Source organism: Balaenoptera physalus (assembly GCF_965194825.1).
Source record: "Balaenoptera physalus genome assembly, chromosome: 11".
NCBI classification, from domain to species: Eukaryota; Metazoa; Chordata; class Mammalia; order Artiodactyla; family Balaenopteridae; genus Balaenoptera; species Balaenoptera physalus.
The window spans coordinates 92,296,648-92,312,357 of NC_138896.1; the positions used below are offsets into that span (position 1 = coordinate 92,296,648).

At 45.3% G+C, this 15,710-nt stretch overlaps 1 protein-coding gene across 1 annotated transcript in view; it reads right to left on the reverse strand.

Annotated features, from left to right (window-relative positions):
* Positions 1-15,710, reverse strand: part of PROK2 (prokineticin 2) — a 410,294-nt gene that overhangs the window by 294,511 nt on the left and 100,073 nt on the right. The window lies entirely within an intron of this gene.

Sequence of the window (15,710 nt, forward strand, 5' to 3'; positions counted from 1 at the left end):
CAGATGTGGGCTTTTACATGTGGGATGGATAAGCAGCAAGGTCCTACTGTACAGCACAGGGAACTGTGTTCAATATCCTACGATAAACCATAATGGAAAAGAATATATATAAAAACAGAATGTATAAATATTGATACATATATATATCTGAATCACTCTGCTATATAGCAGTTAATTAACACAGCATTGTAAATCAACTATACTTCAATAAAAAAATTTAAAAGATAATGAAAAAAAGAAAGGAGTGCTTTGGAATTGTTCCATTAGGAAGTTGGTGCTGCCTGCTTACAGAGCACGTCTCATCCACAAACCTGCCGGGACGTCGCCATAACTGCTAGAGTCTAGACCAGGGCTTGGCAAACTACAGCCCCTGGACCAAATACAGATGCTGCCTGGTTTTATAAGTCAAGTTTTATTGGAACACAACCACACCCACTTGTTAATTCTTGTCTGTGGCTGTTTTCACTCGACAACAGCGGAGTGGAGCAGCTGCAACAGAGGCTGTGTGATAAACACAAAGCTTCAAATGCATCTTATCTGGTTCTTTACGAATAACTTTGCTGACGCTGGTCTAGATTATTTCCAAAAGGCAACTGGAGGGGAAAGAGAGAATACAGGCGAGACTGGGAGGAGAAAACAGTATATACTTGGAAGATGACTTAGCCTCCACAGCAATCCAATGAGGTTGGCATGAAACATGAGCAAACAGGCATAGAGAGCTTGGATGACTTGCTCAAGGTCATACAGTCAGTAAATCATGGAGCTGGGATTTGAACTCAGGTCTGACTCCGAAGTCCAAGCTTTTCAACGTTTTCCCACTTGTAGAAGCCATGTGTCACCAAGGGGCAACCTCAATATGACTTCGCACCCCAGTCAAAGAAAAGTACTCTTTAATATGGAAGTTTTCTGAAGACTATGTAGATTTTGAACGAAGGCACCTTGAGCCTAAGAAAAGCCATGTGCTTGCTGTACGAACAAGGCTCTCAGACGACTCCATCAGTGCTGCAATCTGGTCACATCCACACCATGGGGAAATGGTGGAAAGGCAACTACTCAAGACTGTGTTCCCTGTAACAGGGCCATTTGTAAAAAAACATGATAAAGTGGGTAAAGTTTGCCTTAAACGGCCCTGTCTTTCCTTTCAAAGGTTCCCACGAATGACTTCATATTCCTGGGCCTCAGGTGCCTCACCTTTAAAATGGGGATAATTAAAGCTCCTCGGGTTGTTCTGTTCTGAAGATCAAATGAGATAATCAACATAAAGCCTTGCTCACCTTCTGGGACATAGTAGGTATTCAATAAATGTTACCTCCTTCGGTTCTGAGCTGCCCCAGGCAATGCCTGCCTGGACTTGCTTTTTATCAAAAACTTCCCAAATTTAGTCTATTATCCTCTGCAGTCAGACTTACTGGTCTCAGGCTCCGTTCCCTCCAATCTTTGATCTGCTTTAAACAAATTATTTCTAGGGGGAGGGGGTGTGGGGAGGTAGATGAATATATAGTTATTGTTTCTGAAGACACTGAATAAGATATATGTGCCTCAAAGTTCCACTAGTTCTTCAAATTCAAAATGTGCCAAAGATTATTCATACTCCTCCCCCTCAACCTGTTGTCTCCAACTCCCCCACCCTTGCCTTGTACAAGTGCCTAGTGATACCGCCACTGGCCTGGGCTTGACCCTGGACGTGGCCCTTGGCTCCGGCCTCTCGCTAGTGCACTGCGTTCACCCCCTCCCCAAGCCCTGCCACTGCTCTGCCTCTGCCCCTGTTCCCATCACTAGGACTCTCCTGGTCCATTTCCTAAGTAGTCTCCTGCCTCCAGTGTCCTCCTCTCTTCAAGTGACCCGACCCAGAGCCGTCGGAACGAACTCTGGCTGGGTCAGTGCCGGCACAAAACCTCCTGTGGCCCTCCAGGGTCAAAGCCCACACACTTGGGCTTAGCCCCCAGGGTTACCGTGACTGGCGCAGCTCTCCTGACCAGTATAATTCCCAGTCATTACCCTGACTATGGTCAAGGGCAGCCTTTAAATATTTGATGACCAGCCACAGATGCTGACTGACATTAACCCTTTCGTTTCTGGTTTAGGGGAAGGTCTGGTGGAGCACTGGCTCTCCACCTACCAATAGGGCACATTTCCACGCCTGATGACTACCTGACCTCCCTGTGGCCAAACATCTTTTACCATTCTCCTAACACGCCCTTTACATTCCTCTCTGCTCCTTCATGGACCATCTTAATGGCTACTTTCCCCACACAGTGCCATACGGCAGTCACCTTTCTCTGTTTTTCTGAATTTCCAGAGCATTTCCCTAACATGCCTCTGATGGGACACAGCACTTTCTCCTCACTTTATAGGTACCGGCATACATGTGCTATATCCCCCGCTAAGATGGTAACTTAGGTTTGCAAACTGACAACCCACAGACTTCACTCAGCTTGCAGAAACTTGCTAAACCCAAAAGTTCTTTTTTTTGTTTTTTTTCCAGTGAGAGATTTCAGATTTCAAAACTCTGCCTTTCTGGCTTCTCGTGGAGCAGGGGCAAGCCGGGCCATACAGGGCTTGTCTACTATAGTAGCTATGATCGCTGGGTCCATGCAGCAGCCACTCCTGCGACTCCTGCGAGGGGATGGAATTCTCTGTTTCTTCTCAATGCCCACCTGGCCTACTTCACTCCTGTTTATTTCCTGCCTGGTCCCCGTCAGCATGTGAGTTTGCAGCCCTGCTGTACCCGTAACAATTTTAAGAGCGGAAAGAATCCCTTTTAATTTTCATATCGTGTAAGGGTTAAAAGCATGGACTTAGGACCCAATCCACTTAGGGTCCTGCTTAAGGCTGATACTAGCTGTGTGACTTTCAGCAAGTTACTTAACCTCTCTGGGATTCAGTTTCCTCTTCTGTAAAATGTGAATAATAATACCTGCTTTGTGGGCTCCTTGTGATGATTAAATGAGTTAATACATATAAAGGACTTAAAACAGCGCCCAGTATATAGGAAGCCATCCAGGGTCGGCTTTTTATATACGAGTAATAGTTGCAACAGAGGGGATAAAACATTCCTCACAGAACCTAGCACACCTAGTAGGTATACAAGCATACTTGGATAATAAATGAAGAAATTAAGTAATATTCACAACAGCCTTGCAGAAACTCTGGGCTAACCCAGATGAAGGCCTGATATAATGGAATGCCCATCAACGTGGGTAGCCTGGATGAAATATTTGAGGAGCTAATGAAATTAAAGGGATCCTTCAATTTTGGCCTGTGAAAAGACATCTATACATGTATTCAAGAAAAACACAAGTCATTTGGTTGAATGTTGGAGATTACACACTAATAACCCAAGTAGCAAATAACATATCAATAAGATTGTTTGAATTCCAACCAGTGGCTCTGCTCTGTACAATTTCTCTCCAGAGGTGCTCAGGGTCAATATGGCAGAAGGAAAGGGGATGGCTTAGAGTCTTGGTGTGGAAGTGCGTCTGCAGAAAAGCTCATTTACTCAGATTGTAAGTTCATTTGGAGTGGCTGGAGGAGGGTTAGTTGATGGAAATTATGGGAGAATTAAAATTTCCTCCCTTCACTGAAACTCTTCCAGGTATAACTTTCAGTCTACATCAGTGATCATATACTTGTCGAAGGCACTAAATAGTAATGAAAATAATACCTACATTCAAATACAGAGAAAGCAGACACCCAGCTTCTAGAAACATCCAGTTCTCTGCAATGTCTCTTAAAGGAAGATGTAATGGAGCATACAAGGGTGTTCTTGGCCCTATCCCTGAACCCGTGGTTAGGGATTCTGATTAAAAAGTGATTTGTATCCCAATGGTGGATTCTTTATGGATGAGGTGTGGCTAAGCTCAAACCAGAGAAGGGGTACTCAATAAAAGAAACTTTATCGTCCTTACATAAGTCCAACAGCTGGAAGAGATTTTATACCCTTTCTCATTAAGGTAGATGCTTTTTGCTTTTTTTTTTTTTTTTTTTTTACTGGAATTCCTTCAGGAATGACTTCAGGGAGAATGATGTCAGTGGTTCATCATCCCTGGGCCAAAAGTCCTTCCTTCCAACAACGAGACCCCAGCACCCCACCTAGAACGGATCAGCCAAGAATTGGGGGCCTCTGTCCACAGGCTACAATACAACCCTGACGCAGAGGAAAGGTGTGCTGTGATGATTTTGAAAGCCGAAGTCTGGCATAGTCTGAAATTCATGTGATAACAAATTCTCAGCCCTGAATTTGGAAGATCTCCAAGGAAATTTCTCTCCAGAGTGTCGAAGGATGCCAAGAGAGATTACAACATCTGGGACCACAGCTGAACATTTGAAGGTGATGATTGTTTAGGCAAGTGATTTAGTGGTGACCTGTGGGGAAAACGAAGTCGAGCAGAGGGGGGGGGGAGGGGGGGACTGACGGGGCAGAGAGAACAACCAGTAAAAGCTGAGTGTGTGAATCATAACTGGCCAGGGGCCAAGTCCAAGTACCTGACAGTGAAGTAAAAGAAAATTGGCAGAGAGAGCAGGAGACCTGAGTTCTAGTCTCAGCTCTGCCACCTATCTTCTATGTGACCTCCACGAGATGCTTCTATCGACCTTGTTTTCTTCCTCTCTAGTACGGGAGGGTAGAGATTAGGTCAGCAGGTAAGTCTTAAAAGCCTTCAGGGACCAGGCTGGGAATGTGGATGTGTGGAGGAGCTTAGGTGAGGCAATAAGGAAGGCAGGGAATGGTGGTGACTGTGGCTAATCAGAGTGCATGCTCCTGGCTAAAGGCTTTCATGTGCCTTGTTCTTAGAGCACTGTTCTAGCTAACACACCTCTGATCCGGTGTAGCCTGCCAACTATTATCTTTAGACCCATGCACTGGATGATGACCACATTCTGCTCTAATTCTCTGGGTGTCTAAAATCCTAAAACGGGTACAATATAGATACATATACTCTTGGCTCAAATACAAAGGAAATGGAATTGTGGACTATTTGGATTAAGAACTTGGGCTTTGGGCTTCCCTGGTGGCGCAGTGGTTAAGAATCCGCCTGCCAATGCAGGGGTCACGGGTTCGAGCCCTGGTCTGGGAGGATCCCACATGCCGCGGAGCAACTAAGCCCGTGCGCCACAACTACTGAGCCTGCGCTCTAGAGCCCATGAGCCACAACTACTGAAGCCCACGCGCCTGGAGCCCTGCTCCGCGACAAGAGAAACCACCGCAATGAGAAGCCCACGCACTGCAACGAAGAGTAGCCCCCTGCTCGCCCCAACTAGAGAAAGCCCGCGCTCAGCAACAAAGACCCAACACAGTCAAAAATAAATTAAAAAAGAAAAAAAGAACTTGGGCTTTGTAGTGAACTAGGATTGAGTCCCTAGCTCGGTCACTAATGAGTGGTCCGTGCTTCCTTGCTTGTACCTCCGAAATTCACCAACACTGAAAACCAAAAGGTTTTCTGTAGGTTTGTGGAAAATTCATTTGGTGGCAAAACTGACCTGAACTATTCAGAGATATTATTTATACCAAGGGTCAGCAGTTTTTTTTCTGTAAAGGGCCAGATAGTAAGTATTTTAGGCTTTGCAGGTCACAACTCTGCCCTTGTAGCATGAGAGCTGCCATAACAAATAGGCGTGACTGCATTCCAATAAAACCTGATGTACAAAAACAGGTGGATGTGGCCCACCTGCAGCCTGCTACCCACCGATGCGCACAATTTAGCATGAATGCTCATACATTGCGCTACAGAAATATGAGCGGTTCTGATCATGAGTGCTCTCGGGACACCTGTGCGGTCATGGTAGACAGCGTAACAGCCTCCAAAGATGTGTATGTCCTAATCTCTGAATTTTGCAAATGTTACCTGATATGGCAAAATGGGCTCTGCAGATCTGATTAAGTTCAGGACCTTGCGATGGGGGGGAGGCGACCCTGCATTGTCGGGGTGGGCTCAGTGTCATCCCATGGGTCCTTCCAGGAAGGGAGGCAGAAGGGTCAGAGCCACAGGAGATGTGATGGTGGTAGCAGAGGTCAAAGGGAGAGAGGGAGACTTGGAGATGCTGTGCTACTGGCTTGGAGACAGAGGAAGGTGCACAAGCCAGTGAATGCCGGTGGCCTGGAGCGCTGGGAAAGCCAAGGAAACAGATTCTCCTCCCAGCCTCCGGAATGAACACATCCCTGCAACACTTGGACTGTAGGCCTCTGACCTCTAGAACTGTAACATAATAAATGCGTTGTTTCAAGCCATTGCATCGGTGGTTATTTGTTACAGTGGCGATAGAAACTAATATAGACATACAGCATAATATATGGTGTGGGCACTCAGTTTCCTCCCTAACATTGAAAATGTATGAATATAAAACTCTTGTCCTAAGAGTGCCGGATAGTGGCTTGTGGATTTGTAATGGTAGGATCTATACGATCTCAGGTGAAATCTCAGGTTCCCCGTGCACAAGATGGGTATAAAATCGCATCTTCCCTCAAGATCATTATGAAGGACACAGGCAATCTCCTCCTAGATCCCCCTTCAAGGAAGGCCTTGATGTCCAAACTACTGGAAGTGCTGTTGGTGGTCGACTGAAAAGCCCTCAGCCCCAAAGGGACTACCTCACCAGCAAAAGCACTTGAGGGCGGGGGCACATCTATGTCTGCACAAGGGGCGGGTTCTAATGGCCTGGCCGTTTCCAAAAAGCAGAGCATCAGATTTTCTAACTGTCAGTAAACATTTCACTCTAAATCTTTGAAACTGGGCAATCAATGTGGGTATTTCGAAATAATTTGCTGAAGTCATAACACATACCTAGTCTTCCAATATCTGGGTGGAGCTGAGGATTATAATACATGTTTTAAATGAAATGTAGCTCACTAATTAATTATATAAGTTCAAAATATAAGTATTTTGATTCTTATAAACAAACCAATATATTTTCAAATGGGAAGGGGGGATATTTAAAAAACACGGGAATCCAATCAAATAATAAAAGCACAAGGATACAAAAAAGGAGGGGAACCTTTCTCAAGTAGGTAAACCATACCTACTAACTGTCCGCTAACCCTCAAAAGCAAAGCTGCCTGCTGCTGACCCAGCCAAGACGTCATCGTGTGTCCATGGTCTAGCCTCCATGCTTCCACCTCATGTAGCTGTAACTAGGAGAGAATTATTGACCTTCCAGCCATTATAATCAAACGCGCATCCATGGGCTCAGTGGGAAGCTGGCAGCAGGAGCTGAGCCAGGATTTAGAAACTTCTGGAAATACCTGAGCAAAGAGGGAGAGAGGCTGCTTCAACCAACTGAGTTTTCTTCCAAAACAAGCTGGGAGGATGGAAAAAGAGGAACGCCGTTTTGTGAAATCACTGACAGATGAACACAGAAAAGCTTTAAATTAACAGAGACTTTTCAGAAGAAGACAGTTCCGTGGCCATTCAATCCACACACTCACTGGAAGCCCTGGCCTTCCAATAGGTTTCTTTTAGGTTCCCCAGACTCTGCAGCAATACTCGCAGCCTGGGCATTTCCGAGGGTCTCCTCCAGAGCCACGCTGTACCATTGCCACCTCACTCTGTGACTGACGGTGCTGCCCTGTCCCTACCTCCTCCCTGTTTCTCTTGTGCTCTGGCTCCATGATGGGTCAACCAGTGGGGACCACCAACAGGAGGACACGAGGGGGGAGGGAAGGGGCAGAGGTTAGGAGGGTTATTTCCCCACCTTCCCCCCGATGGTCGCCATGGGCAAGGAGCATTTCTCATTACCGTTTTGTCAGGTGGACTCTCTACACAACTTTCTCAATTTCAGGGTCCTGGTGAGCCTCTCTCCCCTCCCCCCTTCCCTGCCTAAGGGTGGTAACCACCCTGGGTAACTGCACTCTCCCTTTTGGTGTCCCTATGCTCTGCTTACACTTTGTAATCAGTCGCTTTATTAACCTCCCCACAAGTTACCCAATTTTCGTCTGCCATTTGTTTCCTGCTGTGATCCCCGCTAATATAAATAATAAGAACTGTATTAAACATTTACTGTAAGCTCGGCAAGCACCGTGTCATGTAATCCCCCCAAAGATTCCATGAAGTGGGAGTTGTAATTCCACTTTACAGATGATGAATCTAAGACCTAGGGGAATGACGATGATGCAACTGGAAAAACAGCAAGCCAGGAAGTGAACCCAGGCTATCTGAATACAAACTCTGATTTTAACCGCTACGCTATTCTGCTGTGATGATGGTCAAGCCTCACCATGTCCATAACATTCAGCAGGAAAATAAACTATTTTCAGAGACTGTTTTTCCCCACCGCCGGCACCAAATAAAGTGGTAAAAATAGCTCAGTAGCCGGTCTACACGTGATGAAAATGATCAGCATTATTGCTAAGGATTCTCAGATCCAAGCAGCCTTTCTTCATCCCTTCCTGATCAGCTAATAAAAGTTTGTAAATTGGTGACCTTGACAAGTGCTGGAGTATGAGTGGGAACAACAGAAAGCATGTGAGAGAAAGAATGAAAAACGTCTAGACAGGCAGGTCATGCTTAAATATCAAGTCATTCCTCCCAAGTCTTTGGTCTTTAATAAGAGGGTGGTAGATGTACAATTTGAGTGTTGACCTTTGAAACCGAGAGCAAGCTTTCATAGACAGCATCTCACCTCTTATCCAACAGAGGGAAAGGCTTCTGTGCTCCAGAAAATGGAATTTTTGTCTGCCAAATTAGGCCAGCCAGAGACCGCTTATCTTTAAACCAGTGGTTCTATAAACTGTAGTTCCCACTTAATGCTGTCACAGATCTTTGTAGCCTCACATTTCTTTTTCAAAGCCTTCTTGAATATCTTGCACATAAAGATGACCTTTAGACTCCATTTAGCAAGTTCTTAAATCTATCCCATCCCGCTGGGATTTGGGTTGGAAAAGTGTGAACTTTACTATTAATTTCAGCAAGATCCGTCATCTCAGTTAAGCTTCTTTGTTAAGGGCAACAGAATCCAGCTCTGCCAACCTAAGTGAGGAGGAACTTATTGAAAGGATGTCAGGGGCTCGTGGACTTGGTAGGAGACTTGCATGACTTATAGGGACTAGATTTGTGATGGATAGGAACCAAGGAATTTTCACAATGCCAAGGAAGCAGGGAGGAGAGCTACGGTCTGGAACCTGGAATAATCTAGCCCAAATGCCTCTAAGTCCAGGAGAGACTTCTAAGCTGTTACACTGCTTAAGACTCGGAGTGTGCAGAGAAAGTGCTCGGGGAAGTCAGCTGAGGTTTATCCTCTCTCTCCCACCTCTCCCCATCCCTTTTTGCACCAACTGGAGTAGAGACCGCAAGGATCTGACTTTCCCAGTGGAAAGTGGTCACCAGGAATTGCCCTCTTCAGAAGCTGCTATGAATATGCACCTCCACCCTTTTGGCCTAACCCAGAAGTTACCTACAGGTTCACCTGCATACAGAACTACTCCTCTCCCTGGCTACTGGACCACCATCAATCAAGGCAGGACAGGACTTGGAAGATCAACAACCTAGCCTCCTTGCCCCTCAGAAAGAAATTCTGAAGGGTATTCCTTCTCAGAAGGTCAGTGTGACTGAGCCCAGGTGCACACGGTGATAAGCTCAGCTTTAATGCCATGGAGGGATATCAGCTTCCTCCTTTCCAGGTCTCACGTCCACATTGTCTCAGTGCTTCCGGGAATCTTCTCCCAATTAAACCACTTGCACTCAAGTTCCTGTCTCAAGGTCTGCTTTAAGGGAACCTTAAAACTAAGACATAACCAGTCTTTCTGCATAAGGGGAAAATCAAATCTCTAATAGAAACTTGAATTGCTATGAGGTAAAAGGAATTGATGATGGGCAACCATAGATGACAGTCACCACATCCATTAACAATAATAGCCAAAAAAAATGTTTTTAAGATTATAAAAAGGGAAAAATATTACAGAAGATGTTCCCTGTTAGAAGCTTTACTTCAGCAATGACGAGTTGAGTAAGATTCTCAAGTATCATCATGTCTTTTAGAAGTACACCTATAACAGGTGTCATCTATTGCTATGTAAAATATTACCCCAAACCTTAGTGGCTTCAAACAATAAGCATTTACTATATCATGGTTTCTATGAGTCAGGAATTTGGGAGCAGCTTGTTTGAATGGTTCTGGTTTGGGGTCTCTCAAGAGGTTGCCATCAAGGTGTCAACACAGGCTGCTGTCATCTGAAGGCTGGATCAGGGTCTCCAAGATGACTCGGTCACTTGGCTATTGACAGGAGGCTTCAGTTCCTCACCACATGGACCTCCCTACAGGACTGCTTGAGTATTCTCAGAACATGGCAGCTGGATGCCCCACATTGAGTGATCAGAAAAGAGCAACATGATGGAGGTTGCCATGTCTTCTATGACCTAGCTTCAGAAGTTACATTACTCATTTCTGTAGAATCCAACTGGTTCTAATGATACGATCAGCCCTATCAAAGTAGAAGAGGTCTATACAAGCATGTGAATATTAGGAGGTGGAAAAGGCTGTGGGCTATTTCAGAGGCTGCCTATATAGGACCATTTTCCTCTAAAGCAGTCAATGAATTCTGAAGTCTTTATGAAACTGACCGATAGATAAACAATTCTATGGAGGAGCAGAGTCAGGGACTCCCATCCCACACCCAAGCGGTCCACAACTAGATGCCTGAAGGTAACAGTTTAATACAAAGCCAAACTGTTTTGTGAAAATAAGGACCTCAGTACAGTTCATTTCTCTTGCACTTATGATTCTGGCCTGGAGTCTGAGGATAACCAGATCACCAGGGTTGGAACCAAAACGGGACTCGTGCTGGATAGTCTTGTGTTTGGATAGCCCATCTCTCCCCTGCCAATTCTTCCCCCTCCTCCTCCATGGGGATCAGATCCTAAACTCCAGCATGAAATAAACAAAAGAGAAAAAAATTCCTTTGTAAGTCCACCAGAACCTAGTAAAAACAGAGCCATATGCTGCAGAACCCAATCCGGAAATTCCAGCTTAACATAAAAAATATAAAATACCATCCTCAATGTGCCAAGCTTTTATAAGGAAGATGAGTGAGTCTGCCAACCCAAATAAGAGGAAAGGCCAAATGAGTTAAAGCGCCAAGCACATTTCAGAACTACCCCTCCCCTCCCCAATCATAAATCCAACGTAAGGAAGGTCTGTGGATAACGGCCTGGGAGACTGTCTTTCACCACATTCCTTTTACTCACCAAGAGCCCAGGGTTCAATTTGTGTGTGTGTGTGTGTCATAGATTATAATGACCCAGAGCTCAAAGGGAGAATAACATCATTACCTGAGAATCAGCCCCTAAAAACAGATTCTACCTAGAGCATTTCTCTTCATGAGGAATGGAAATTACAGAGATATTTGGAAAAGCATAAATTCATACAGTAGCAATATCGTATGCACTGATTGAAATAATGGGTCATTTCATTGCAAATCTGTGACATAAATACACTGATTCAAATGACAAAATGCCAGGCATACACAGCATAACAAAGCTCTTTCACAGAAATGTCCACTGTGTGCTCTCTGGGTCCCTAACTCAGTTACTGGCACTGCAACCACATGGTTGCTCAAGCCAGAAAACTGGGAGGCACCCTTGACCTTCCTCATTCACAGGCTCATGCTCCATTTCTAACTCAGTATCAAGGCTGCTACATCCTATACCTTCCTCAATTTTTTCCACACCTCTCCATCTCCACCATCCTACTCAGGTCTTTTGCCTGGAGGGCTGCAATCATCTCCACACTGTTTTCCCTGGTCCTATGCTTGTCATGCCTCTCCCCCAGAGTAGTTAGCATTAGTTTCTGCTTTAAGAGACAAACTACAAATAAAAGTGTAGGAAGGTGTGGAGATTAGCAATCTGAGGTTGGTATAGCACCATGCCTCAAATTACCAGAGACCCAGCCTTCTTCATTCTTGTGTTCTACAGCACAGTTTCTGTTATGAGGTCACCTCATGGTTCAAATGGCTGCTGGAGCTCCAGCCATTACATCTGCATTGCAGCTAGCAGGAATGAGGAAAGGGTTGAAAAAGATCATGCCCTCTCCTTTAAAGGACACTTCCTAGAACTGTACACACAAACCTTGACACTGCCTTGTCCATAACCTAGTCACATAAACCATACCTGCTGGCAAGGGAGACTGGGAAGTTTAGTCTTTACTCCAGTCATGTGCCCAATACAAATCAGAGCTGCTATTACTAAGGAAGAAGAATAGAGTAGAAATTAAGACGAGAATAGAGTACGTTGGCAATTTCCTATCAGGGACTTGATTTTCCCCTTACATACAGCCTGGTTAAGATGTCTTAGTCTGGGTTCCCCTAAAGCAGACCTTAAGACAGTCTCTGCTCTTCCCCTTCCATATCACCTCAGCTAGCACACGCTCTTTATATGTCCTACGAAGACATGCTCACGGAGGCCCCCTAGGCCATGGTGAGGGGTTTAGTTTGACTGTACAACAGGAAGCCACCATGGAATTTTAAGCCTAAGAGTGGCATGATCAAATCTGTGGTTTTCACAGGTCACCTTGGTCATTCTGTAGCACAGCATGCAATAAGGTGAGCACAAAGCAGGGAGATCACATAGGAGGAAACTGCAGTACCTCAAGGGACCCTGATGGCACCTAGATAAAGGTGGTAGAAATACAGATGCTGAGATGTGGTTGAACTCAAGTCATATTGTGAGGATAGAGCCAACCGTACTTTCTGATAAACTGGATGTGGGTGTGATAAGATGACAAGTGCTCAGAAAGGCCCCAGGATTTGGGAGGGACTGGCTGGGGGAGGAGCAAATCAGTGGAGGGAAAAATCCTAAGTCCTTTTCTGGATGAGTCAGCAGTGCCCAGCAGGCATCCAAATGGAGATGTCAGGTAGGCAGGTGACTCATGAGTCTGGTGTACAAGAGTCAGGTTGGTGCTAGAAATATATTTTTAGGATTCTTGAGCACATGATGGCATTTAAAACCATGGAACTGGGCGAGATCACCTATGGAAAGTACAGATGGAAGAGGAGGAGGGGAGGGGGGAAGAGGGAACGGAGGAGGGGCTATGGACGAGGCTTCCAGGCACTCCAACACATACCAATGCTGAAACCAAGCACATGGATCCCTGGAAAACTCAGTGCTCTCATCTGTAAAATGGGAACATGTCTCGGAAAGTACATGGGACACCACACAGAGCTTTATAAATGGAAGAACACAGTCCTTAGGTAAATAATTTGAAACAATCAATTACCTTTATTCAGTTGATGGAAATGTTTTATAACCATCTGTTACAAAGTTAAGTTGTGGGACTTCCCTGGCGGTCCAGTGGTTAAGACTTTGCCTTCCAATGCAGGGGGTGAGGGTTCGATCCCTGGTCGGGGAGCTAAGATCCCACATGCCTTGTGGCCAAAAAAAAAGCCAAAACAAAAAACAGAAGCAATACTGTAATAACTTCAATAAAAACTTAAAAAAAAAATTAAGTTGTGGTTTGGTTGTGCTTAACATAACTCTGTTTTGTCCTTGCATTGTTTTTTCATATTGGTTTACGCATTTAGGCATAGCCCATGAAACATCATATAAATGTAAAAACTGTTATTAAAAGTGTTCATAAAACTTCCTTCATAGTTCTCTTGTTTTATGTAACAAATGACATCCCTACCCACTCCAGGGAAAAGGATTTGGAAGATAAACATCTTAAAGAAAGGAAGAAAACTGTATTTTTTTTTTTTACATTGAACACTAGACACCACATTTAAAAAAATTTTTCCTGCATATAATGATGAAAAAACAATAAAAAGGAAAATGACTAACATTTCTTGAGCATCTACCACATATAAAGCACTGTGATGATTATTGTACACATTATCTCATTTGATTTTTCCAACTCTTGTACGATGTGGGTTTTAGTCAATGCATGTCACAGTGGGAGAAACTGAGGCCCAGAGAGCTTGGGTAACTTGTCAAGCTGGACAGTGGCAGCGCTGGTTTGTAAACCTGGATTAAGTTGGCCCTGAAGCCCACACACTTAACCTTTCATTCTACTGTTTCATAATTGTGGTCTATGTTACTTCCGCACTATGCTGGTTTCCTATTGCTGCTGTAACAAAAACCACCACAAACTTAGGGACTTAACACAACACTAATTTACTATCTTACAGTTCTACAGGTCAGAGGTTCAAAAATGGGTCTTGTGGGCTAAAATTAAAGGGTCAGCAGGGCTGTGTTCTTTCTGGAGGCATCCCTTGTCTTTTCCTGCTTCTAGAGTCTGTCCACACTCCTTGGCGTGTGGTCCCATCCAGCAATAAAATCACTCTGGCCTCTGCTTCCATCATCACATCTCCTTCCCTGACTCTGACCCTCCTGCCTCCCTCTTACAAGGACTCTTGTGATTACATTGTGTGCCCATGGGGATAATCCAGGATAATCTCTCCATCTCAAGAGCCTTAGTTTAATCACACCAGCAAAATCCCTTCACCATGTAAGGTAACATATCTACGGGTTCCAGGGATTTGATGGGGACATGTTTGGGGGTCATTATTCTGTCTACTCCACCACCTAACTGCACTTTCATATTCCCATCTTGCCATTTGAAGAGGAAATTGTGATGAAGCATTTTGAGGTCTTTGCTTACTGTCAGGTCCCCTTTCTGGGCCTTTGCCCCCCTGGATCTGTTCGGGTTTTGGACGCAGGAAACCTGGGCCACACGGCTTGCAGGAGCTTAGTACCCAACCAGGGATCGAACCCAGGCTCCGGCAGTGAAAGCTCCAAGTCCTAACCGCTGGACCACCAGGGAATTCCCTGACTCTGATTTTTAAACTACCACCTCCTTCATCCCCAATAAAATGACCGAGCCAGCTACTCACCGGCCCTGAACAGACCCTGCCCTTTCATACCTCACTGCCTTTGCGCACACACCTCCCCCTTAAATGCCCCTGGGCTTCTTGGCTGGATGAGAACTGACTTATCTTTGAAGATAGGCCATGTATCACATTCTTCAAGAAACCTAGATTGAATCCTCTCGTCCGGATTAATGGGACTGTCTTCTGGGTTCCCAAAAACTGTGTTTATAACCATTTACAGGCAGGGATCCTTCAGCTGCAAATGTCTAAGCCCAACTTAAATTAAGGGGATTTGGGGAACTTTACCGACTCATGTATCTGACATTAGGAGTGGGATGAGCTTCAAGCACAGCTGGATCCAGGGTCTTAGACAAATACTGTCGGTTTCATTAGTTTCCTCCGTCCGTCTCTCTACATCTCCCCACCTCTTAGTTCTGTCCTTTTCTGCAGGTCCTCTTCTTTGCAGCTTGGGACAACGACTGCCGTCTATACATAATCCCAGGGGAAAGCAGGGCCCTCTCTCAGCACACAAATGTCCCTCCCAGGGAGGCATCACTGTCTCGGCCGCTCCCCTGCCCATCACTGGGGAGATTAAAGTTCTCCTTCACCAGCCACCCCAGGTCACAGGCCCGACCCAGCACTGAGGAGGCAGGGCGCTTCAGGCCAGCTCCAGGAGGACCCACAGCATGGGGGAGGGGATGCCCAAAGAAACATGCTCAACAGACCAAAATCACACGTGCCACAGCCCTCTGCAGCCTGGGGGCCCTGCTGCCCCCTGGTGTTTTCCTTTACCTGTTTATACCATTAGCTGTCACTACGTATCTCTGATTCTGTTATTGAACACATACTTTTCATTCACTCATTGAACAGATATTGACCAAATGCCTACTGTGTGCCCGACGCTGGGCTGGGCTCTTAACCA